At 40.1% G+C, this 26780-nt stretch overlaps 1 long non-coding RNA gene across 1 annotated transcript; it reads right to left on the bottom strand.

Moving 5' to 3' along the window:
* Positions 1 to 14744: 14744 nt before the first annotated feature.
* On the bottom strand, positions 14745 to 21868 carry LOC149122763 (uncharacterized). Its single transcript, XR_016219390.1, has 2 exons — positions 21370 to 21868; positions 14745 to 15062 (listed from the first exon to the last, which is right to left on the bottom strand). It is a non-coding gene; the product is annotated as an uncharacterized LOC149122763 (long non-coding RNA).
* Between the last annotated feature and the right edge of the window lie 4912 nt (positions 21869 to 26780).

Here is a 26780-nt window from a genome sequence, read left to right as displayed (position 1 = left end):
CATGTGGGCATCCCAAGAGAAGATTCCATACATTATTGCCACAATATCTGTTCTACAAATTCAATTTTTGTGTGGGTGAGGGATTCCACTGAACAATAAATTTTAAATAATAACAATAAAAAGATTTTAAATTAACTCATTTTTTGTGTATTATAAAACTAGAAAAAGCACAAAAACCCAATGCAAGTAGCAGTAAAGGAGTAATAAAGATTAGAAATAATGAAGCGCTATAGGCAAAAATTGAGAAACTAAAGACTGAAAGTTGTTTTTTGAATACCTTTTGTTAGACAGAACAAGATGTAACAAAGCTAGGTGTCTGGCCCTATTTTCAAGCCACAGAAATTATATTAGCAGCTCTCATGTAGCATATCTCTTTACACTTTTCAACAAGAATGGACCAAATAGCTATACCTAGAGGCAAGCAAGTAGATGTGAGAAACAGAGTTTCCATCATAAAGGAGAAGACTTGGAGGAAACACAAGGGCCTACTGGTACCAAGGTGAGTCATAGCTGGGAAGAAGTTTGCAGGTTTGTGGAACAGGCATTCATCTGTCAGCAGCAACAGCAGTTTCAGACTGCATTTTATGGCTACCCATTGTTTGACAACTCCCACAGATTTCCCTCTCTTAAATTGAGCACAGCATCTGAAATACAAATCAAGAAACATTTATTGATGCACACAAATGCCTCTCTTGAGTTACTTAAGGAACTCAATTTTCTTTTTAAAAGTAGGCAATTTGATTTCTTTCCTTCAATTATGCTAACCTAATTAATCACAAGTGTTTGTTACTTAATTTTATCTTGTAATCCAACCAGTAAAAGTCAACATTTGTCAGGGGAGTGTTTACATGTCAATTACAGTAAAATATTACTAGCCCCTAATTAAGTTGTTTGTTTTGAATAAACAGGGTATGTTCCCTAGGCTTTTCCAATAAATTAACAGCACATTTGAATTATGGAAAATACAATTGATACTGTGACATTAAAGTCTATACTCTCTCAATACTGTAAATACTGAACTACAGACTCTTATCTTCAAATTATTGCAGTTCTAAGGATTAGGTTGTAACACTTATGTAGTGTGTTCCTTCTAATGAAAACAGATCACATTAATAACTCAAATAATATAATTTTTAGAAAATAGCTATCAGGAAGTTAAAATAATATTTTAAATAATTTTTAAAGATTTATTTATTTATTTGAAAGGCAGATTTACTAAGAGAGAGAAGGAGAGGAGGAGAGAGAGAGAAAGAGGTCTGCCATCTGCTGGTTCACTCCCCAATGGGCCGCAACAGCCAGAGCTGCATCGATCTGGAGCCAGGAGCCTGGAGCTTCTTCTGAGTCTCCCACGCAGGTGCAGGGGACCAAGGACATGTGCCATCTTCTACTACTTTCCCAGGTCATAGTAGAGAGCTGGATCGAAGTGGAGCAGCCAGGACTTGAACCGGCGCTCATATGGGATGCTGCCACTGCAAGTGGCAGCTTTACTTGCTACACCACAGTGGTAGCTCCTTAAATAATATTGCATTATGATACTTATTACCTTAGGGAGATGACATATTCTTTTTTTAAAAAAAATTATTTGAGAGCCAGATAGAGATAGACAGTAAGAGCTTTCATTTGCAAAGGCCATGACTGGGTCGAATCTAAAACCAGAAGCCAGGTATGAAATCCAGTTGCCTCATGTAGATAGCAGAAACCCAATTTTTTGAGCCATTACCTGCTCCTTCACAGATTCTACATTGGTAGAAAGCTGGTCAAGAACTGGAGCCAGATATTGAACCAGGTAGTATGATGTGTACTGCAGGTGTCTTAAACATTGCTACTAGTAAATGCCCACTCCAGACTGAATATATTTTTTTTTTTGACAGGCAGAGTGGACAGTGAGAGAGAGAGACAGAGAGAAAGGTCTTCCTTTTTGCCGCTGGTTCACCCTCCAATGGCCACCACGGCCAGCGCGCTGTGACCGGCGCACCGCGCTAATCCGATGGCAGGAGCCAGGTACTTATCCTGGTCTCCCATGGGGTGCAGGGCCCAAGTACTTGGGCCATCCTCCACTGCACTCCCTGGCCACAGCAGAGAGCTGGCCTGGAAGAGGGGCAACCGGGACAGAATCCAGCACCCCGACCGGGACTAGAACCCGGTGTGCCGGCGCTGTAAGGCGGAGGATTAGCCTAGTGAGCCGCGGAGCCGGCCTGAATATTCTTTATTTGCAGAATATTGAATTCCACTGCTGTTGAAAAATTATTAAAATCTTGGTTATCATATCATGTAAATCTTTATCAAGAAGATTTATAATTAAACATGTAGTACCTTAATAACAGAAGTACCCATTCTTCATATAAGGATGAGAAGTTATTCTGAATTTTGCTGTATATATGTGAAAATTGTAGTTCATATTTAACAAAATTATTATGCATGCTGGCTGACACACATTCACTCATTATGCTCTATAAACACATAATAATCCAATGTCTTAGTACTATATGTTTTATTATGTTGATTTTGTGACTTGTTGAAACTACAATTTTGGGTATTAATTTCATAAACTGAGCAAATAAAAATATTGCCACCTATCTCATTGAACTGTTTTTAAAATTATATGTTATGTAAACTGCTTCACATGAAGAAAATACTAGATAAATACTGGGTAGTCCCCTTAACTGTCATTGTTAGTACTGAAATCAATACTACCATTACTGATCTTATTTATACATGATAAATACTTTCAAGATCTTTATATAATGAACGAATTAAGACTTTTGAAAGATCAAAAAAAATGAGGAGTGGCTTCCAATTCCTGTTTGGGAATTCACAGAGCTGGAAAGACTGTCACCATGAAGCTTCCATGGAAAAATGATGAGCAATACATTTTGTGGGTGTCCTTTAACTCAGTCAGGCACTGACATTGGAAGATAATCCACTTGCTCAGTTCAAGATGGAGACAGATGCCTTTAGGTAGAAATAAAACAAGATGAGGGCACTGGATTATCCAGAAAAAATGGAACTGGACACAACAGGAAACATTCAAAAATGGAGCATGGACAATTGGGGAGGTTGAAGGTACCCTGGCAAGAGAAAGTGAAACTTTGCTGCTGCAAATATGGCATTTATCCTCTCCTAAATCACCTGCAGGCTTTTTACACCAGAACAAAACCAAAGACTCTCCAAAAAGGTAGGAAGAGAGCTGGGAAAGTTGCTTCTGGCTGTGGATTTGGGGAAAGAAATGATAACCTATTGTAGAAGGTCATGCAAATCCACCAGACATTGATTCTTGCTGACACTATGGGAAACATCTGTTGACTTTGGGAAGGAAGTTGATAAATATGATCACCTTGTGGACACTGAGAAAAACCCACTGCAATTGGGATAACAGAATAAGAAAAATATCCTTAACTCCTAAAAGAAAAAATATCTTCAGCTCCTAAAGAAAATACGTGCTGGTTTCAGAATGATATTGGAGGTCAGGAACACTAGGTCCACAGATCCCAAACCCAGGAATGTGGAGTCGAAGTTCTAGAGTTAATCAGAACAATAAATACTAAAAAAAATATAGAAAAGAAGTATTAAAATAATAAAAAAAAAACTGGGGGCCGGCACCATGGCTCACTTGGTTAATCCTCCACCTGTGGCACCGGCATCCCATATGGGTGCCGGTTCTAGTCCCGACTGCCCCTCTTCCAGTCCAGCTCTCTGATGTGGCCCAGGAGGGCAGTGGAGGATGGCCCAGGTGTGTGGGCTCCTGCACCCACATGGGAGACCAGAAAGAGGTATCTGGTTCCTGGCTTCGGATCGGCGCAGCACCAGCCGTAGCGGCCATTTGGGAGTGAACCATCGATCTGAAGCCAGGAGCCTGGAGTTTCTTCTGAGTCTCCCACGCAAGTACAGGGGACCAAGGGCATGTGCCATCTTCTACTGCTTTCCCAGGCCATAGTAGAGAGCTAGATCGAAGTGGAGCAGCCGGGACTTGAACCAGCACTCATTTGGGATGCTGGCACTGCAGGTGGCAGCTTTACTTGCTACGCCACAGCGGTAGCTCCTTAAATAATACTGCATTATGATACTTATTACCTTGGGGAAATGACATTTTCTTTCTTTCTTTTTTTTTTTTTTTTTTTTGACAGGCAGAGTTAGACAGTGAGAGAGAGAGACAGAGAGAAAGGTCTTCCTTCCGTTGGTTCACCCCGCAAATGGCTGCTACGGCTGGCGCTGCGCCAATCCGAAGCCAGGAGCCAGGTGCTTCCTCCTGGTCTCCCATGTGGGTGCAGGGCCCAAGAAATTGGGCCATCCTCTACTGCCTTCCAGGGCCACAGGAAGACCTTTCTTTCTTTCTCTTTCTCTCACTGTCTAACTCTATCTGTCAAATAAAAAAAAAATTTAAAAAAAACTATGCTTAAAATTTCAATATTTTATGTAAAACATCATACTTAGTTCCCTGAAAGAACTACAAGGAATACATTCATAAAGATACTGAACATTGGATAGTCATATCTATTAAAGAAATTGTGTAGAATCTTCCAAACAGAAAACTCTCTTAAAAGAAATTGAATGTGAGAAGTCTTTTAAGAGAAAACTCCAGGTCCAGATGGAATCATTGGAGAAATATTTAAATAAATAAAATATTCCAGGAAGTTAACAGTTCTACACAGTGTTTTCTAGAAAATAGAAAAGGGGTAAACTGTATAAAACAAGGCCAACATTACCAACAGCAGTCATAGATAATACAATACAAAGGGCCAGTGTTGTGGCGCAGCGGATTAAAGCCCTGGCCTAAAGCATGGGCATCCCATATGGGCGCCGGTTCTAGTCCCGGCTGCTCTTCTTCCTATCCAGCTCTCTGCTACGGCCTGGGAAAGCAATAGAGGATGGCCCAAGTCCTTGGGCTCCTGCACCCATGTGGGAGACTGGGAAGAAGCTCCTGGTTCTTGGCTTCAGATTGGTGCAACTCCGGCCATTATGGCCATCTGGGGAGTGAACCAACAGATGGAAGACACCCCCCGCCACCTCTCTCTGTAACTCTGCCTTTCAAATAAATAAAATAATTCCTAAAAAAAGATAATACAATACAAGCTGTGTATTCTAGACCCAAAGCACTAGAGACCTGTATGTGTGTCTGTTCACTCAGGAAGAACCTGGTACAGTCCCTTTGAGGTCCACAGTAGTTCCAGGCAAACCTCAGGGTAATGCTCACATCTCAGCTTTCTGATTCTCTTTCCAAATCGTCCATCCCCATGCTCAATGTATATCAGGAAGCCTAAGAAGCTACTTGGAATTTTGAAGTCACTAAACAATGCGAATAACAAAAAGTGTTTCATAGTGGGTGAGCCTCCACAGAAAAAGACCGAGAACTCAGATATCTGACTTCAATGTCTAAGTGACATTTAACAGATCTGAGGCAAACTTTTGCTTATAGATGACAAAACCTGAGCTGGCCCAGTGTGACAGCTGTGTTTGCTCTGCCCCTGAGGGTGGTGTTTGGTATCTTCACTGGTGGAAACTGCATCCAGCCTGCAAGGTGGGTCCGTCAGCTGCGGCTTCAGCACTGTTTCGTAGCACTTCGTAAACTCCCTTTTCACATCCTTAGATAGAAAATGAGACACTGGTGAGGAGAGCTGGGGGAGATGAAAGCTGGGGGAAAGTCAGCCTCACAGAGAGAAAGCCGACAAATTATCTGATAACACCAGTCTGGCTCCTCCAAAGCTGATTGTATCAATAAGGGGATTTGACAACCAATTTTTTTATTTTCTCAAAAGAGAAGACAGGCACTTTGAAGTCACCTCAACATGGACTTTACTGCTGAGGTTTCACTCACCTAAAACCAAAATTAAAAGTATTTATCGGAATCTCAAGGTTCCTTCTGTGAACAGCTGGCTTTGGGTTTTTAATCATTTGCCTTTTCTTTTGCGTGTTGTCTCTCAATATATGCAGGTGTCACCAAGACCAAATTTATCTGCTTGCAATAAGTAGCCCCTGGCCTTGCCGATGGGATCAGAGCTGGCATTGTTAACAGTGACTCCACATTTATTTCTCATTTCTGTTTTTATGTCTGTTTCACACTATGTTAAGCACTTAGAGCGTTATTAAGCTCTGAGTGAGGGTTCCTGGGTATGCCCTCCTTTATGTTGATAGTAGGTAAAATAACTCCTATATCTGAGATTCAGATGAGAAGGACAAAAGTACCCAGGCCTATAAACTCTATCAGGGTGAAATTCCTTTTGTAAAATCACTAAAAGTGTAGGTCAAAAGCGACTGTTCAGAATCCCAGAATTCATGGGACAAGGTGTCCATTAGCCTTATTCAAATATCACATACTAAGTGATAGGCATGGGATATAGAGCAAAGATGTTGCTAAATAAATATTTTTTTATTTAAAGAATGGATTAAAAACCTGGGAGTATGATAAAAGATTTTAGCTCTGAGGTTCAACTTTGACTCCAAAATAAATGCAGGCTGAGCATCCATAGTCCAAATATCCAAAATCTGAAATGCTCCAAAGTCATAGTTTTTGAATGCCAACAAGATTCCACAATGTGTAAAATTCTAGACTTAGTCTTAGGTTTGAGATCACAGTCAAGACAAAATACTGTATAAAGTTGTCATCAGAAATGCTAAGTACCTCAATTGAATCATTATATATTGTATACATGTATTGAAACATCATACTATACCCCATAAAATATATATGAAAATATAAAATGAAATTGCCTTCTGAAAGTATATAAGGTGTAACATGAACCCTGGCTGCATGCCATGCTTAGGCTTGGGTCCAATCCCATAAATGGGTCATTACATATGTATAAATATTTCAGAATCAAAAAAAAAGCTGAAACAGTCTAAAGTATTTTGGATAAGGGATATTAATGAATTAAACACAAGTTTAATTGATAGTCATATCCTGATCAGCAAAATAAGGCTGATATTGAACTGTTCTAGAATAACAAAATTTAACATATTTTGAAAAAAATACTGGGGCCGGCCCTGTGGCATTATGGGTGAAGCCGCCACCTGCAGTGCTGTCATCCTGTATGGGTGCCAGTTCAAGTCCCAGCTTCTCCACTTCCAATCCAGCTCTCTGCTATGGCCTAGGAAAGCAGTAGAAGATGGCCCACGTCCTTGGGCCCCTGCACCTGTGTGGGAGACTGGAGGAGGCTCCTGGCTCCTGGCTTCGGACCGGTGCAGCTCTGGCTATTGCGGCTAATCCAGGAGTAAACCAGCGGGTGGAAGATATCTCTCTCTCTCTCTCTCTCTCTCTCTCTCTGTCTCTCCATCTCTCTCTGTGTAACACTGCCTTTCAAATAAATATATTTTAAAAAGGAAAGAAAAAAGAGCGTAAGAAGAAAAACTCAGCTGCCTCATTTTGCCCTCTCCTCCTCCCTCTTCTATCCCACGTTTCTTCTTTGCAGCTGCGATGGAAAGCTTTGGAATGAGATCCCCCACAGAAAGGTGCACCAGGGCATGCCCGCTTCTGTCTCCTGGAAAGGACTGAGGGGTAACGATCACATTTAGCCTCACTTGAAGGGTCTATAATACACAGTTGCTTTTGTTGTTCCAGCTTTTTAGTGTGCAGTCATTTCTTGGGGAAGAAGTCCTCAAAACATTCAGATGCCTGGGAAAGAATTCCCTAAAGTACTGTTAGAACTTTATACGGCTTTCTTTTTAAAGATTTATTTATTTATTTTAAAGGCAGAGTTACAGAGAGACAGAGAGAGAGAGAGAGAAAGAGGTCTTCCATCTGCTGGATCTAGCCCTAGATGGCTGCAATGGTCGGAGCTGCACCCATCCAAAGCCAGGAAGGAGCCAGAAGTCTCCTCCGGGTATCCCACGTGGGTGCAGGGCCCAAGGACTTAGGCATCTTCTACTGTTTTCCCAGGCCATAGCAGAGAGCTGGATCAGAAATGGAGCCGCCAGGAGTCATTCCTGCACCCATATGGGATGCTGGCCACAGCACTGGCCCCCTGTATGCAGTTTAAAAAGCGCTTTTGAACAGTTTGTCATTTCATCCTCATATGTCAACCTTTAATATACAAATAATATTTCTACCCATAGAAAAAAGTCTAGTAAAACTTTATATGACCATCATGTATATTTTTCTCTATTATGAAATTTGAATTTCACAGAAAAATATCAAATAAGGAAAATATTGGGGCTGCCTCTGTGGCACAGCAAGTTAAGCCATCACCTGCAATGCTGGCATCACACAACTAAGCACTGGTTCAAGTCCTGGCTGCTTAGTTTCCCATCCAACTCCCAGCTAATGCACCTGGCAAAACAGGGGAAGGTAGCCCAAGTATGTGTGAGACCCAGATGGAGTTCCTGTCTCCTGGCTTTAGCCAGGCTAAGCCCATGCTGTTATAAGCATTTCAGGAGTGAGCCAGAGTCTGGAAGAACTCCCTCTTTCTGTCTCTCTTTCTCTGTCTATAATCCTGCCTTTCAAATAAATGAAATAAATCCTTTTAAAGAATATTCAAAAGAAGTATCAAAACATCACCCATTAAAGTTTTTGTGCAATGGAAAAAAGTGGCAGAATACCCACCGTCTAGTGCCCAGAAATCCATAGCCTATAGGAGCATACTTTGAAAAACAGTGGAATGGTCTGAGTCATTTTTGTTTTGAGATACACAGAAGACTTAAGAAGGATTGAAGAGAAGCGCACAAGGATTGACCCCCTGTCCTTGATCTGTGTAAGGCTCCTAGCAATTGGCCTTCCATCTTTCTTCTTTTTATTTTTGATTGGGGTTAGAGGTGTGTGTTAGGGATGGCTGATTATAAGCTGCTTATTCTCAAAACACACTTTTACACCTCCTTTTAAAACTCTCAGTATACCTAAAGAGCACAAATCTTAACAACCCTTACTGCCACTACTGACCAAGACATAGGAATGTTCAGTGTCCTTATAACTCACTCACCTCTTCCGGATGAAAGAGCCTCTCTCGTTCTCTGGGAAGCATCATTCTGATATCCAACTCAATGCACTGATTTCATCCTTTTTGGACTTTGTGCAACCAGAATCATTCTACATGAGTTTCCTTTACTCAACTCTCAAGTCTTCAGTTGTTTTAAAATACGAACGACAAATTCTAGATTTTCTGGAATTAAGGAGTTTTTTTTTTTTTTTTTGAAGGTATATTTACTTATCTGAAAGGCAGAGTTACAGAGAGAGGGACACACACACACACACACACACACAGAGAGAGAGAGAGAGAGAGAGTTTTCCATTTGCTTGTTCACTCCCAGATGGCTACAACAAATCAAGGGGCAGGGAGCTTCATCCAGGTTTCCCAAGTGAGCAGCAGGGGCCCATGTACTCAGACCACATTCTGTTGCTTTCCTAAGCACATTGGGAGGGAGCTGGATTGGAAGTGGAGCAGCATGGACTCGAACCGGCCCCTAAATGGGAGGCTGGTGTCTCAAGAGGCAGCTTAACTCACTGTGTCAAAACATGGCCCCTGTATTAAGGGGTGTTTAACTAATGGGTCCAATATAGCATTCTCCTATAGGAGACAAGTATTTAGTGGATAGAGGCAAATCTGCAGATGTTGATGCTGAAGAAAAGTGACTCATTCTATCACTCGTTAATTATACTACCATTTTTCATTTTTCCCCTGCCATTGATTCTTCTGGCTTAAAGAAGCCCCTTTGTTATTATTGCCTTTAACTTAATACTGCGTGCACCTTAGAGCAAATTCGGATATGCAGAATCAAAATAGATGTCTAAGGTACAAATATTTCATATTTGTTTACTTCCTTGTTAATATGAGAATCAGTTGTTCTTATGAATTCTAAAATGACATTATGTTTGGGAAACAATGTTATCTGTTGAGAAATGTAACATTGAAAATGGACTGTGATAGCTAATTTGACTTCATTTTAACTTCTGGAAATACAAACAATAACTTGAAAAAATAAGACAAAAAATAACTACACTGAATGATATCCTGTTCCATGCACACAAGGGCCTACAGAAATGTGTCACAAGGCAATTTCTGGGTCAGAATAAATTAGAGTTTGTAATGCATTTGCCTATACTGAGAAAGCATAAAAAAGAAATGAGGTAATTTTGTCAGGGTTTGATGCTCATTGTTCACTGAAACATAATGCAAGTTATGTCTTTAGCTATAAAATAAAATAATGAGGCAATATATTCCTGGCCGTTCTCATAGATTATAAGCTCAATATTCCAATTGTGTCTACTTAATGACTACAGTACTGATCACTTATTTTCAAATGGTATTTGCAGATAATAAGCTTGATTTTTTTTTTTTGCAGAGTGCTGTGGAATTTACTTTTGCAAAATGAAGAGTGAAAAGAAATCTCTTTATATTACCACATTCACTGAGTCCCATTCTAGAATCTTCTTCCTTTAGCCACCCTGGCAGGCTCCACTCTTGGCCTGTTAAGCCCTGCAGTTTTTGGAATTGTGAGTAAAGCTGTATGGCATTTCAGTCATTACCTCTTCTTTAAACTCCTTAATTTTTTAATTGTTTAACATCAGTTGGCTCTGAATCCAAAGACAGAAAACAGGACTTGATAATGTTCATGAGAAATTTTAACAGTAATATTGATTAATTTATTATAAATAGCATGGCATTCAAATAGTCTTTGTAACAAAGGCCATATAGTGATTACATTTTTTTCTTTAAGATTTATTTATTCAGAGGCCAGCGATGTGGCATAGAAGATATAGCAACCGCCTGCAGTGCTGACATCCCACATGGACGCCAGTTCAAGTCCTGGCTGCTCCACTTCCAATCCAGCTCTTTGCTGTGGCCTGGGAAAGCAGTAGAAAATGGCCTGAGTCCTTGGGATCCTGCACCCACATGGGAGACCTGGAATATGCTCCTGGCTCCTGTCTTTGGATCTGCGAAGCTCTGGCCTTTGCGACCGACTGGGGAGTGAGCCAGCAGATGCAAGACCTCTCTCTCTCTCTCTCTGCCTCTCCTCTCTGTGTAACTATGACTTTGAAATATTTATTTATTTATTTGAAAGGCAGAGATACAGAGAGGCAGAAAGAGAGAGAAAGAGAGAGAAAGAGAGAGAGAGAGAGAGAGAGAGAGATCTGAAGATTACAGAAAATCATATTTCTCTGTCCTTTTTCCATTGACTAAAGCTAGACAAATGGCCTTACCTAACTCTGAGAAAGCTAGGTAATGTGGGAAAAGTGATAAATGGACAGCCAGTGGCAGTACTTGATTGTAGCTTCCTAACAGGTGTGTAAAGAGTATCAAAATGAAACATCACCAGGGCTTTGTAAGCAAGCTGGAGTGATAGTCAAAATAAAAACAAAATTGTGATCCTCAGTGTTGAAAATAAAGTTATAATGAAAGGAAATGAATTATTCCATGAGTTGTATTCTTCATTTTTACAGAGCAAAGGGGTAAGAAGAGATACAATCAAAATGTGCTATAAGTGTGTCACTCTCAACCTGATGTAGATTCTGTATGCACCAGAATAGACTTGGATGGGCTGCAGTACAACTCCCTAAAATCTCACCATCTGAAAATAGTTTGTTTCTCTCTAGACAAGTTACTAAGTTATCCTCAGAAAGATAAAAGCAAGCAAGGAATATTGTTGATGGGCTCTTAAATTTTCCAACTCTGTGTATGTGACAGAATTTTAAAAATTCATGAAAGAGAATGGAATTAAAAAAATACTGCACTTTTCCCATGAAGTTTTTTGCAACTTTCTTGGGGAAGGCATATGGCTATGCCTAATTTTAATGGCACAGAAGGCCAATCTTACCAAGGGCATGCATTTGGTGCCGTGATTAAGATCCCAAATTGGGACACCTGCCTCTTCATACTAAAGTGTCTAGGTTCCATACACAGCCCCACTGCAATTCCGACTGCGGCTAAAGCCCACTTTGGGAGCCAGGGTTGATGGCTCACATGCTTGTACACCTGCCACTCATGTGGGAGGACTGAACTGAGTTCCCAGCTTTATGCTTCTGCCTGTTCCAGCCCCAATTTTGTGGGGGATATTGGGAAGTGAAAGAGTAGATGGAAGTTCTCTTTCTGCCTTAAAAAATAAAAAGAAGTAAATTGTAAAAAATTAAAAAAGAAGTAGGAGATACATTTTATTTAGACTGGCTTCGAAGGATGTAAAAAAATAATAATCAATGGACTAAGTGGAATGAGAATGTTCATGTAAATCTACATAAAGCTATATTGTATGTGGAGGTATTATACATTGCTGCTTCTGGTGGTAGCACACTACCTGTCATAACTGGCAACTTCTAATATTTATTGGGGAATAAATTACAGAATAAAACTGAACAAGGATTCTATATTAATATTTTTTAAATGTTTGCATAGTCTCATAAAAATACAGAAAATGAATCAATAGCTTTTCTTTCTTTTTTTTTTTTTTTTTTTTTTTTTTTTTTTTGACAGGCAGAGTGGACAGTGAGAGAGACAGACAGAGAGAAAGGTCTTCCTTTTGCCGTTGGTTCACCTTCCAATGGCCGCTGTGGCCTGCGCACCGCGCTGATCCGATGGCAGGAGCCAGGTACTTCTCTTGGTCTCCCATGGGGTGCAGGAGCCCAAGCACTTGGGCCATCCTCCACTGCACTCCCGGGCCACAGCAGAGAGCTGGCCTGGAAGAGGGGCAACCGGGACAGAATCCAGCGCCCCGACCGGGACTAGAACCCGGTGTGCCGGCGCGCAAGGCAGAGGATTAGCTTATTGAGCCGCGGCACTGACCTGAAAAAAAAATTTTTTTTATACCAAGGTTTCTTAAAAACTGTAAACAAAATCTATGCGTGTGTGTATGTTTATTTATGGAGTGTTATTCAACTGTAAAAGTAAAGTAAATGTATGTATTTAATGAGGAACATCAAGGGGGTCCAGCCAAACCCCTGGAGTCTTTTTTTTTTTTTTTTTTTTTGACAGGCAGAGTGGACAATGAGAGAAACAGAAAGGTCTTCCTTTTCCGTTGGTTCACCCGTCAATGACCGCTGCGGCTGGCGCACTGCGCTCATCCGAAGCCAGGAGCCAGGTGCTTCTCCTGGTCTCCCATGGGGTGCAGGGCCCAAGTACTTGGGCCATCCTCCACTGCACTCCCGGGCCACAGCAGAGAGCTGGCCTGGAAGAGGGGCAACCGGGACAGAATCCGGCGCCCTGACCGGGACTAGAACCCGGTGTGCCGGTGCCACAGGCGGAGGATTAGCCTAGTGAGCCGCGGCGCTGGCCAAATCAATAGCTTTTATTATCAGCACACTTTCAGGGTCCCAAGAATCCATCCAAATACTTTTAAAATTTTCTTTTGAAACCTTTTGTCCTTCCTACAAAAGTGTTTGAACTACACCCGACCTCTTTTCCTCACTAGAAGTCCAAGGTGCTATCCATTGTGCTACAGAGCCACCTACTCAACTTCTTCTCTACTTAATAACCCTCTCCTGAAAGTTTCTACTTGTCTCATCTTCCTCAAGTTCAATTTTCAGGGAATGTGAAATAAGCTGAGGAAACATGAGACATGTCTACATGTCTACCTTGGAATAAGGAAGAAGAATGTAAAATAATTGATGGGGGAAAATAATATATGAAGATATGGAAAGCATCTTAGGTGGACAAGCACATAGTTACTCATATAAACTTATGAAATATATTTTAAAATCCAATTTTGGTCTTAAGTCTTTAATTTATAAATTTTAATATTATTTTAATTTATTAACTATAGTTATCTGAAATGCAGACAGAGAGATCTTATTTTATGAGTCCAGCATTGTCCCAATTCCAAAAACACAAAACCATCGTATGAAAATTAAATATTGCTTGTGAATCAAGACAGAATTAATTATAAGAAAAGCTTAATAGAACACAGTAATTTAAATCAAGTGGAATGCACATTATTAACATAAGGTTGTGTTTTTAAAAATAAATGAAAGGCAGAGGAAAAGCAGAGGGGAGACCAGGAGAGCTCATTCAGCCACTTGTTCACTCCCTAAATACCCATAACTGTGAGTGGTAGGCCAGGCTGAAGCCAGGAGCCAGGAGTTCCATTGGTCTTCCACATGGGTGGCAGTGGCCTGAGTTCTTTAGCCATTATGCATTGTCTCTCCAGGCATAGCAGCAGGGAACAGGGTAGAAAAGCAGCCACTTAAACAGGCACTCAGATATGGAGTGTTGACATTGAAACTGGTGTGTTCATCTCATGCTCCACCGTGATGGCTCCTATAATGTTGCTTTAATTCTTGAAAAAATCATCCAGTATACTTTAGTGCATTAACAGGATAAAATCCGGGGGCCAAAATTGTGGCATAGTGGATAAGTCTGCTGCCTGTGACACTGGCATCCCATAGGGGCACCATGTTGCAGCTGCTCCATTTCCAAATAGTTCTCTGCTGTTGGCCTGGAAAAAGCAGCAGAGGAGGGTGCAAGGTTTGAGCCCCTGCTACCCATGTGGGAGACCCAGATGAAACTCCTGACTCCTGGTTCTGATCTTGCTCAGCTCTGGCCAGTATGGCCATCTAGGGAGTGAGCCAGTAGATGGAAGATCTCTCTCTCTCTCTCTCTCTCTCTCTGTGTAAATAAATCTTTAAAATATTAAACAAAATATCAAAATAGAAAAGCCATTTAATCATTTCAATAAATGAAGAAAAAAGCTTTCCTTTATTCAATATCCATTCTTCTTAAAACTTATACTAAACCTAGAAAGTTAGGAAATCTCAAGAAAAGTTTGCAGTTAACATCATACATGATGAAAGAGGCAATATTTCCATATGAAGATCAGTAATGATGCAAACACAATACTACTCTAACTCTTTATTGGATATTTTAATCTGTATTGCGAAGAGAAAATGAAGTAAAAGTCAGAGGCAGACCTTTGGTGCAGGCGTTAACACATCATTTGAGTTTTAGTCCTGGCTCCATTCTTCATTCCAGCTAGCTGCTAATGTACACCTTGGTAGGTAGCAGGCGATGGCATAAATATTTGGGTCTCTGTCAACCCTGTGGGAGACTCATTGAGTTCTGGGCTCCTGGCTTCCTCCTGGCTCATTCCTAGCTGTTTATAGTGTGAGCCAGTTGATGGAAGATCTTCGTCCCTCTATTCCTCTGTCTCTCTGCCTGTCAAATAAAATGAAAAGGATTAGTTGATAAATTTAATTTTAAAAAATTCATACAAATTACATCCGCATTATATATGGAAATTAAGAATAATCAACAAAAAGTTACCAAGATAACGAATAAATCAGTGCTGTCACTGAGCATACAGTATATACAAATCAATTGATCCAAAATACTATACAAATAATTTGGAAAATAAATTTTAAAATAATATTTGAAATATCTATACACATAAAATACTGTTAAAGATCTGTTTACTTATATTGAAAGTCAGAGTTTCAGAGAGAGAGAGAGAGAAGAGAGATCTTACATTCATTGATTTACTCCCCAGATGGCTGCAATTGGTGGGCCAGGCTGAAGCCAGGAACCAGTAGCTTCATCTCAGTCTCCCATATAGATGACAGGGGCCCAAACCCTTTGGCCACCTTCTGCTGCTTTTTCCAGGCCATTAGCAGTAGTAAATAGAGCAATAGTAAATAGCAGGATAGTAAATGGAGCAACTGGGACATGAACTGACTCCCAAATGGATTGCTGGTGTCACAGGCAATGGCCTTAACATGTATGCTACAATGCTGACACACAAAAAAAATATACTTCAGAATAAATTAAATCAAACAGATGAAACCCACATTTAGTAACTACAAAACCTTGATAAGAAGACTCTTTTTATCTAAAATCTTAGAGAACCATGCTATGTTCATGGATTGTAGTCCTCAGCATTTTTGAGGTATGAATTCTCCCTAAAATGATTCATAAACTCATTGCAATATCAAAAATGCTTCAGAACAATCTCTGAAAGAAATTGACAATTCGGGGTGGGTGTTTAGTCCCTGAACAGTGAAGACACCAATTAAGGGGCTCAGTCCCACATCATAGTACCTGGATGTGATTCTCAGCTCTGGCTCCTGACTGTAGCTCCCTGTTAAGGAAAACCTCAGAAGGCGGTAATGATGGCTCTGCTATTTGGATTCCAGACACGCATGTGGGAATCCTGGATTGAGTTCCCAGCTCGTGGCTTTGGCCCTGGCCCAGCCTCAGCCATGGTGGACTTCTGGAGAATGAACTAGTTCTTTTTCTCTCTTCATTCCTCTTAAATGAATTAATTAAAAATGTAGAGAAATAGACTATCTGGTTCCAATATTTTCATGGATATGTATTATTATTTTGAAAGGTATGAACAAAATTGAAGAAATCATAAGGCCAGACATCAGTACTTATTATAAATACTTATATTCTTCAGGATGATACAAGGTATTAAGATAGATCTACAAGTTAATAGAACAAAATAGGGTGTCCAGAAATGAATACAAGTATGAGGGAAATTTTAAAAAAAATCATGGAAAATGGAACTAAAATAATTTTTATTTTGGTGAAAAATATTTTTTTCATATTATGAATTTTCTATGAACTTTTTGAAGATCTCTCATAGATATGGTCAATTCATTTTCACAGAGATGTCAAGTAAACTAATGCAAAAAACAGTATTGAAAAGTTGTGCTGAGGGGGCTGGCGCTGTGGCGCAGCTGGTTAAAGCCCTGACCTGAAGAGCCAGCATCCCATATAGGCGCCTGTTGAGGAGTGAACCTCAGTGAATAAAAGTTTCTCTCTCTCTCTCTCTCTCTGACTCCGCATTTCAAATGAATAAACAAATCTTTAAAAAGAAAAAAAATAGAACAAAAATGCTGTTCCCTTTGACCTGGAGTTCAATATTTTCCATCGACTCCACTGAAGTTCTATCACTCACACATCAGGATGTATGATTAGGATATACTATGTAGCTTCATTATAGTCATAGATAAGAAACAGGGTATATCAGAGGTGGGAGTGAGCATCACCAAGAGGAGTTCCTTGGGAAGTGCTGACACAAAGTGATAACAAAAATGTGGGCACTTTTTTGCCAGGTTTATTTTTTTTTCAAACTCTCTACAGTTAATTTTCCTATTGACCAACACTTGATAATATACTGATATGGAAGTGATACTGTCAAAAGCAGTGTGGTGGGACACATTAGGTATCTTTTAAGTGATGCAGTAGCAGGCAGTCACTAAATGGGATGAATTAGGACTATAGTATTAGGGTGCCTGGGATTCCAGCAAGGTGATGTTAGAGCAAAGAAGATATCTTGATGCATAAAAGTATGTAAAGTCCAAAACTGTGCAAAAATATTGCTACAATATTTTTGATAATTACATGAACTTGAGACTGTTGCAAAATATGAATATTTGCTTATTCATGCCAGTTACCTAGGGAAAAGGGTGTTAGAAGTTAAAGAGCTGGCGCCGTGGCTCACTAGGCTAATCCTCCACCTTGCGGCGCCGGCACACCGGATTCTAGTCCCGGTCGGGGCACCGGATTCTGTCCCGGTTGCCCCTCTTCCAGGCCAGCTCTCTGCTGTGGCCCAGGAGTGCAGTGGAGGATGGCCCAAGTGCTTGGGCCCTGCACCCCATGGGAGACCAGGATAAGTACCTGGCTCCTGCTTTCGGATCAGCGCGGTGCGCCGGCTGCAACGTGCCGGCCACGGCGGCCATTGGAGGGTGAACCAATGGCAAAGGAAGACCTTTCTCTCTGTCTCTCTCTCACTGTCCAACTCTGCCTGTCAAAAAAAAGGAAAAGAAATTAAAGAGAGACAGAGAATGTAGAAAGTGACAGAAGGATCCTAATCAGAAAATAAATGTGTGTAATACCATATTATACATGATTGCATGAATTTAATTATAAAAATTATATGAATTTATATATTTGTTGTTTTTTATAAAATGAAATAGGATAAAGGAATACTGTGAATCTGGGGAAATTAAGGAAGGCTACTGAATGAGACTAGCATGTAACCTGGTGGGACAGAAAGGACAGCAGTTAGATTGGAACTTAAGTCTTTTATGATAATCTTTATAAATGGTTGTCATTTATACAAAGTCATATTTATTTTTATATATTTGAAGGCAGAACAATACAGATACAGGCAGATTCAGAGATGGAAATAGGAGAGATGGACCAAGGGAGACGTGTGAGAGAGATACAGGAGAAAGAGAGGCTGACTTTTCTTCCCCTGTGCTCTTTGCCTCCTGTTGGTGATGGATGGTGCAGGCTGAAGTGAGCCCTTCCCTCTGCGATTGTTCCAGGTTGCAGGGGTAGGGTCACGAGAGCATTTTCACCTCTGCATTCTCAGTTTGCTCTAGTAATTGCCATTCTTGGGTCCGAAAAGATCAGAAAGAACAGGATGGTAAATTGGATTCTTGTTTATATATCTTTGGTTCACAATTTGTTGTTGCTTAATCCCATGACCTTCTTCAGCTACAAGCTAAATTTAAGAACACAGTTTAGCCTTGTGCACACAGAGAGAGGATGGTAGAGCTGGTGGACAGCCACCAGCTTCCACTGTATACTCTTGTGTCTGGACTTCTAAATCTCTGTCAGTTCCTTCTGTACCAGAGCCAAGTCCTTGGAAAACATAGATACAGTACCCTAAAGATTCAGGTTGCAACTCACATGAACAAATCCACAAATATCTTTTTACAAAATGCAAAAGAAAATGTTGAAAAAAAAAAAAAGGTAAGGGAACAAGAATAAGCCATTGTCATGACTTCTAGCAAAGCGGCGAATATGGGTAGGATGTTGAATTAAAACCAGTCTGAGGAAATCACAAGTCAATTTATATAGCATTAATGCAACGGTGATAAAATGGAGTCAAATGACAAAGCCAGCATAATAAAATTGGGGGAACTGATGATTTGGTGGAGCAGTATTATGTATAATTTTTTGGACATTTACTTAAGAGTTAGCTATCTATTCATTGTATTTTTTAAATGTATCCCCCCATAACCACCCTCCTATCTGCAAATACAAGTTAAAAAAAGGGGGGGGGGGATCTGTACAAGTGAAATTGACACTTTGAGAAGCAATGACTTGAACAGCCCTTGTCTTGACTATCGAGGAACAGGTTTTTGTTGTTGTTGTTGTTTTTCTTTTTTTTTTTTTTTTCTTAATGTAGAAAGGGACTGGGAATGGGAGAGGGAGAAGGAGATGGGGTGGGAGGGTGGTTATGATGGAAAGAATAACTATATTCCTACAGTTGTGTTTATAAAATATGTACTCATTAAATAAATGGTTTCTTTGGGAAAAATTAAAAAAAAAATGTATCCAAGAGATGTGAAGGTTGGTCTCATCCTTTTCCTAAATTCCAGAAGAGACCGGCGCCGCGGCTCAATAGGCTAATCCTCCACCTTGCGGGGCCGGCACACCGGGTTCTAGTCCCGGTTGGGATGCCGGATTCTGTCCAGGTTGCCCCTCTTCCAGGCCAGCTCTCTGCTGTGGCCAGGGAGTGCAGTGGAGGATGGCCCAAGTACTTGGGCCCTGCACCCCATGGGAGACCAGGATAAGTACCTGGCTCCTGCCATCAGATCAGCGCAGTGCGGCCATTGGAGGGTGAACCAACAGCAAAGGAAGACCTTTCTCTCTGTCTGTCTCTCTCACTGTCCACTCTGCCTGTCAAAAAAAAAAAAATAAATATTTTAAAAAAAAATTCCAGAAGATACATCCTTAGTGTTCTTTTCACCTCCAGAGAGATTTTAATTCCAGTTGCTAAATCGAGTTAAGTTACCTTAGTGTACGTGTGAATTTTAAAGAAGTTCTATTCACAATTTCCATTTTCTCATCAATAGAGTACATATACAGTTGCTTCCACTGAAGTGCAAGCTAAAGAAAATAGCTCCTCAAATTATCTAAATTTAATCACTCACAAGTCTGACAGTTCCTATCATCCCTCCCAAGGGTGAGAGACCAGATTTGGAAGCAGTGTCACAGATTTGGATGCCAATGATAATGGTATCCTAAGACCTCACTGCTTTCTGTTGGTAGAATTATTAGGAAAAGATCACTTAAGGTTTTTTTTTTTTTTTTTTCAGTCAAACAGAGGTGAAAGTCCTTAATTAGTTGTCCGTTTTTTCCTCTCTCTGTATTCCACATCATGGAAATAGATTGTTAAGTGACCATTTCCCCATATTGACTCACTCTCCTAAGATCACTGGAGTTTTTTTTTTTCAGGGATAGAGCCAGCATTCCCAATGTGAGACTCACTTATAACAAGTGTGTAGAATTTTAACAAGTAACAGACACCTACCTATCTGATCAATGAGTTAAAAACCTTCCAGCATACTCTTTATTTTACAAAATGTGGTGAGTAAAATAATTGCAATATTGGGACAAACATCTTTAAAAATAGATAAGGTGTACATGGTGAATATATCTGTCATTCTATATTTTCATATGTGCTCATTGTTCACCAGACGTATTTAATATCCATTCTAGTTTTATAAATTTGCATACATATTTTTTCTAATCCTTAATGATTCTTAATCTCATATGATGATTTGGTCTTCTTTCTCAGTATCTTCACCTCCCTAGAACATATGTAGCACCTTGCTCCTGGCTTTGGATCGGCACAGCGTGCTGGCCGCGGCAGCCATTGGAGGGTGAACCAACGGAAAAGGAAGACCTTTCTCTCTGTCTCTCTCTCTGACTGTCTAACTCTGCCTGTCAAAAAAAAAAATAAAAAATTTTTAAAAAGGAATATTTAAAGACTTGAGAGATTAACAAAATGTTGTCACAAAAGGTTTTCTTGAGAATAGATTAAACAGATCTCATTCCAGGCAGGCTGTAAGAATGAGCAGAGGTGATTTGAAATAATCACACTATTGGAGTCATCAGTAAGATTTGAATATGCAAATTTAGAAATAATTTAGATAAATAAAATAGAATGATAATATGAGATTATCAGAAATTCAATGTTAATCTCAGCTATTGATGTGGCAATTTAACATTCACAATTACTATCTTTTAAAGATTTATTTATTTATTTGAAATGTAGAGTTACAGAGAGAGAGGGAGAGATAGACACACACATACAGAGGGAGAGAGAGAGAGAGAAGTGGGGGAGAGAGAGAGATCCTCCATCTACTGGTTCACTCCACAATTGGCTACAACAGCCAGGGCTGGAATAGGCTCAGGCTAGGAGCAAGGAACTTCTTCTGTGTCTCCTAAAGGGGCCCAGATACTTGACTATCTTCTATTCCTTTCTGAGATGCATTAGTAGGGAGCTGGATTGAAAATGCAGCAACTGGGACTCTAACAAACATCAAAATTGATGCCAGACAAACTGGTGCTCTTATTGGATGCCAGCGTCACAGGTGGATGCTCAGCCTGCGATGCCACAGTGCTGGCTTCCACAGTTAGTATCTTAGGAAGACTGATTTAAAGAATATAGCAGACATGATAATAGTACCTACGGAATAAAAATAAGATTAGTAGTTACCTCATTCGATGGAAGCTCTATGGCATGTATCACTGCATTTATATTGTCGCTCCCCCTCTTCATGGAGGAACGACACAGGACCCTGCGCTGTTCTTTTGTCTGCTCTGCCCTTCCCGGGTTTGCTGCTGGTTCTTCCCGGGTTGGCTACCGACCCTTCCACCTCCGTGGAAGGGCGGTTCCCCCTGCCACTTTCCCCACTTCCGCAGGGGAGCGGCACACCGCCGGCCGGCTCTCTCGGGGGCTGCACAGGTGTTCCTTCAGCTAGATGTTCTCCTTAGATGTTCCTGGTGCATGTTGTCTCTCTCCTCCTTTATAGTCCTCTTCCACCAATCCCAACTCTGCTACCCACACGCCGAGTATGCTGCTCTCCTCCAATCAGGAGCAGCTCCTGCAGGTCATCACTCAAGTTGGCGAGAGGCAGCTGCGTAGAAGTTGTTACTCCCTTCTCAGCGCCATATTGTGGGAGAGCAGATGCATAGAATAAGTCTTAATTCCAGTAACAGTCTAGTCCGAGTTGCTCCCCACATTATATAAAACTTTTTTTTATAAATCCTAAAATGCTGTCAAAAAGTAATTTCATGTCCCACATTATTTGGTAAATTTATATGCTATTGGACAATCTGTTTAAAATGTGTTTATTATGAATGCAAAGGAATTGTCTTTTAATTTTCAGCATTTGTTTCCTTAGCTGTTCTCACATGTGTGCTAAATTCTTTAGGGTATGTAGCACCTCTAAGTATCAAAATGTGTGTATATGTGCTTTTTAAAATAACATAATAATTTTTACACATCAACACAAATCATTAGGAATTGTTTTATTTTAATTTTAATTTTACTTCCATTTTTTCTACATTTCTGTATCTAATTATGCATCTGTTTTTGCTCCTCTAAGGAGCTATTTTCCAAGGAGGTAATATTGTTGTTTGAATTTTGTCTGTGGGCATCCTCTTTTTGCATGCACTCTCCTAACAGATCTCTGGGCACCTCATATCTTTCATCATCTTTGAATCAACAGCAGCTTTTTGCTATTCGGGTTTGTCTTCCATTTCCTCCTCTCTCTCTCCCTTTCTCCTTCCCTTCTTGACTCCCTCCCACCCTACTCTCTTCCTTTTCTCATTCTTTGTTTTCAAGCTACTGTGGTTTCACTACAGAAACAAAAGAGAGATAGCTGTACTCTGCAGAAAATGTAGACCTTGAAATACTCCACTTGAAAAGTTAAATAACTGCCTTATCTTTGTCCAAGAAAGGGAAGAAGTCAGTTTACAGAGCTGTGGTGGAGTCTGCCTTAGTTCAGGCTGCTATACCAAAATACCATAGGCTGTGTGGGTTCCATAGCACAGATGTATTTTTCACAGTTCTAGAGGTCGAAGTTCAACATCAAGTCACTGGCAAATTTAACATCTGATGAGATCTCATTTTCTGGCCCATAAATACTCATCTTCTCACTGTATCCCCACATCACACACACACACACACACACACACACACACAACCAGAGTTGGGGGGGGTGTCTCATCCTCATGACATCATTCAAATATAATCTCTCCCAAATCCTATTTCCTAATACCATTACACTGTGGATCGGGACTTGAAAATAATAATTTGAGGCAGGGTGGGGGCAGGAAATTCAATCCAGAGAAGGATCTATTTCTAATGATATGAGACCTGATTCTCAGTCCTTTTCAAACTGCAGTATATTTAAAGTTAATGACACAATACCATGCTTCTGCCCAATTTTCTATGCCGTTAGTCTTAGACTCAGTTCAGTCCCAAAGTTGCTAAGGTCAGTATCTATTTTATTTGCCTATTCATTAAGATATCCCTGGCATGTGTCATATAGGTGTATTCTCTTTTTAAACTTTTATTTAATAAATATAAATTTCAAAAGTACAACTTTTGGATTATAGCGGCTTTTCCCCCATAACCTCCCTTCCACCTGCAAGCATCCCATCTCCTACTACTCCCCCATCCCATTCTTCTTCAAGATTCATTTTCAATTATCTTTATATACAGAAGATCAACTTAGTATATACTAAGTAAAGATTTCAACAGTTTGCACCCACACTGACACACAAAGTATAAAATACTGTTTGAGTACTAGTTTTACTGTTAGCAACTCAGGAATCCCTAGAGCATATGCAAACATATGGTATATTCTCTTAACACATTCTACAGTACATTCTGGGGTCCCTGATTTCCTAAATGAATTAATTGTAATTTTCACCCTTTTTTCTGTTTGGGTAAATTGATTTTGTATTCTGATATTTTTCCCAAGACTTTTCTTTGCCTTTGGGTTTCAGTAGCTTAAATATTATATGAGTAAGTGAGGTTTTTTTTTTTCTTTTTATCTTTTTTCTGGTTTCCATGTTTATGTATGTGTGTGTGTGTATTTGTTCTTTGACTTTTTTTATGTCTTCCATAAAGTTATGGATTTCTCTGCTCTCTTCCTTTCTTTTTCAGAAATACAATTAATTTTGAAATCTCAATTCTGATATCTATGCATAGTGTTTTCATAATACGTAGTTTCATCAAACTTTTGAAAATCCCTGTGTGCTTGAATTTCAAAAGTTTTTGTACCAAAGACATTTATTTTTTAATCTTATTTTGCAAAAACAATTTGAAGTACCTCTCTGTTAGAAATTTTGATTTGCTGAAGTTGGTATTGTGACCTATCTGGTAAAGCCTCAATCTGCGAGGCCAGCATTCCATATTGGACAGGTTTGTGTCCCAGCTGCTCTACCTCCAAGTCAGCTCCCTGCTAATGGCCTGGGGAAAGCAGCCAAATCTGGTCTAAGTGTCTGGGCTTCTGCTACCCATGAGGGAACCTTTACTGGTGGTTGCAGCCATCTGGGGAGTGAACCAGAGGATGGAAGATTTCTCTCTCTCTCTCTCTCTCTCTCTCTCTGATTTTCAAATTATATATATATATATATATATATATTACAAAACCCAAATTTTAAAATTATGTCACATTTCAGTGACATTTTATTCCTTTTCTTCACTTTTGTCTTATCAGGTGTGCTTGTTAATTATGTTTTGGCTTCAGAAGTTTCTTTTGTCCTATATCGTCCAAGTTTATAATTCTGACGCTAGTTTTGTTTGATCTACTGGGGAGCTCATTAAAACATTAAAAGCATTTTTCATTTCTGTTACAGTGTTTTCAATCTGAAGTTTCTAGTTCTTTCTTCTAGTTTCTGCGTTTCTATTTACATCACTCATCTCTTCTTGAATATTGTCTATTTTTCCATTAGAGTCCATAGCAATTCATCAGAGTTGTTCTAAATTATCTTCTAGCTCTAAAAGCTGCTTACCTGGGTCAGATTCTGCTAAGTGATTTGTCTCTTGCATGGCTGGTGGCATGATGTGTAATATTTGTGTTCAGTTGTGGAAAAAGCAGACATGTTGTTTCAGGTTAACAGGCATTGGAAGGAAATTAGAGTGAAAATGTGTGTAAACAGTTGAATTGCACTGTTTCCTGTAGGGACCAGAGGCTTGAAATTCTTTGAAAGCCCTTGATTTGATTTGCCTTCTTTCCTTTGGGCTAAATAGTCAATATTTCTATTCAGATAGTCTGTGCTTTCAGATCTTTCTGTATAACCCACATCATTGTTGAAATACTGTTAGTGTGATGGTAAATGATGGGAGAATTCTATTATCTTCCAATTAAATTACAACATTTCTGTAGGCTTTTGGCTTTGGACTATGGCCTTTACAAGTGTGCCTCCAGGGAGTTAGCTTCCCCACAACACCAATAAATCATACCAGATATCATGAGAAGTTAGAAAGGGTTGGAAAGGGAGACTGTCCCTTCTTTCACATCTGTGGGATAGGGCTGTGGTCAATTATTTTTCTCTTGTTCTGGAGATTATCTATCTATGCCTCTCATACAGCTATCATTCCCTCAATATACTAGAGCTATCAAGTTAATCCTTGGTCTTCTTGATAAAAACCTGGCATGGTCCCTGGAGACAAAACCCACAAAACCCTGTGGCACCATTTGACAGCGACCTCCCAGGAAACATTCACTCTTCGATACAGCTACACTGAGCTTCTAGTAATTTGTCAACTTCACCGTTTAACCTTTTCTATCAGTTTATAGTTCCTATGACTTGGAATCCAGGTGAGCAGCTCTTAACTGGGCCTCTCAAGACTAGGGTATCAGTTCAGATTTTTGCGGTGCGGGTTTTGCTTTGTTGCCTCAATTCTCTGATGGGTGCAAGAAAGGTCATACATTTTCCCTTTGTTCAACTTTTTCTTGTTGTAGGGATGAAGTGACGGTTTCTAAACCCTTGATAAATATGAATTGAAACTGGGAGTCTGCTGTGGGAACTTTTAATCCATGTGCAGAAGGGGAAATCCATAGAACAATGACATAACTTCTCTTTCTCTCTTTTGTCTTCTTGCCTCCAGTCCCTTTCTCTATCCCTCTCTCTCTCACTTTGTTGTCTTTGTCTCAGTTCTTTCTTTGTTCTTAATTTCCTTTTATAGAGGCCAGAGGTTGATAACTGAATCAACAGTTTTTATAACCACATACTATTTACATAGGTTGTCTAGCATCTACATTTAGATGTAGGAATCAACGCGATTTTTCCTTAAATTTAAACATGTTACTTCGAAATAAATACTTTTATCTCAATAAATAATCCCATATTTCTTCAGTTATATGAAAAGAATACTTTTAAAAAAAGATTTATTTAGTTATTTTCTTTCTTTTAAAAGGATTTATTTATTTACTTGAAAGAGTTACACAGATGAGAAGGAGAGGCAGAGAGAGAGAGAGGTCTTCCATTCACTGGTTCACTACCCAATTGGCTACAATGGCTGGAGATGTGCCGATCTGAAGCCAGGAGCCAGGAGCCAGGAGCTTATTCCAGGTCTCCCATACCAGTGCAGAGGCCCAAGGACTTGGGCTATGTTCTACTGCTTTCCCAGGCCATAGCAGAGAGCTGGATAGGAAGTGGAACAGCCGGGATTAGAACCAGTGCCCATATAGAATGCAGGCACTGCAGGCAGCAACTTTACCTGCTATGCCACAGTGCTGACCCCATTATTCAGTTATTTTCAAAGTCAGAGTTACAGAGAGAGAGAGAGAGAAAGAGAGAGAGAAGGGGGTGGGGAGGTCTTCTCTCTGCTGTTTCATACCCCAGATGGCTGCAATGGTCAACACCAGGCCAAGCCAAGAGCCAGGAACTTTATCTGAATCTTCCATGTGGGTGGTGGGTTCCCAAAAACTTGGACTATCTTTCGCTGCTTTTCCCAGGCCATTAGCTAGATGGGAAGTGCAGCAGCCGGGACACAAAACAGCACTCATATGGGATGCTAGCAGCCCAGGTGGCAGCTAACCCCACTACTCCACTGTGCCAGCTCTGAGTGGGGGGCGGGGGGAGCTTAGGAAATGAAAAATATCCCAC

The sequence above is a fragment of the Oryctolagus cuniculus genome, chromosome 13, assembly GCF_051225735.1.
Source record: "Oryctolagus cuniculus isolate XC-2025 breed Fujian yellow rabbit chromosome 13, ASM5122573v1, whole genome shotgun sequence".
NCBI lineage: Eukaryota > Metazoa > Chordata > Mammalia > Lagomorpha > Leporidae > Oryctolagus > Oryctolagus cuniculus.
This window is presented reverse-complemented; position numbering and strand designations above follow the sequence as displayed.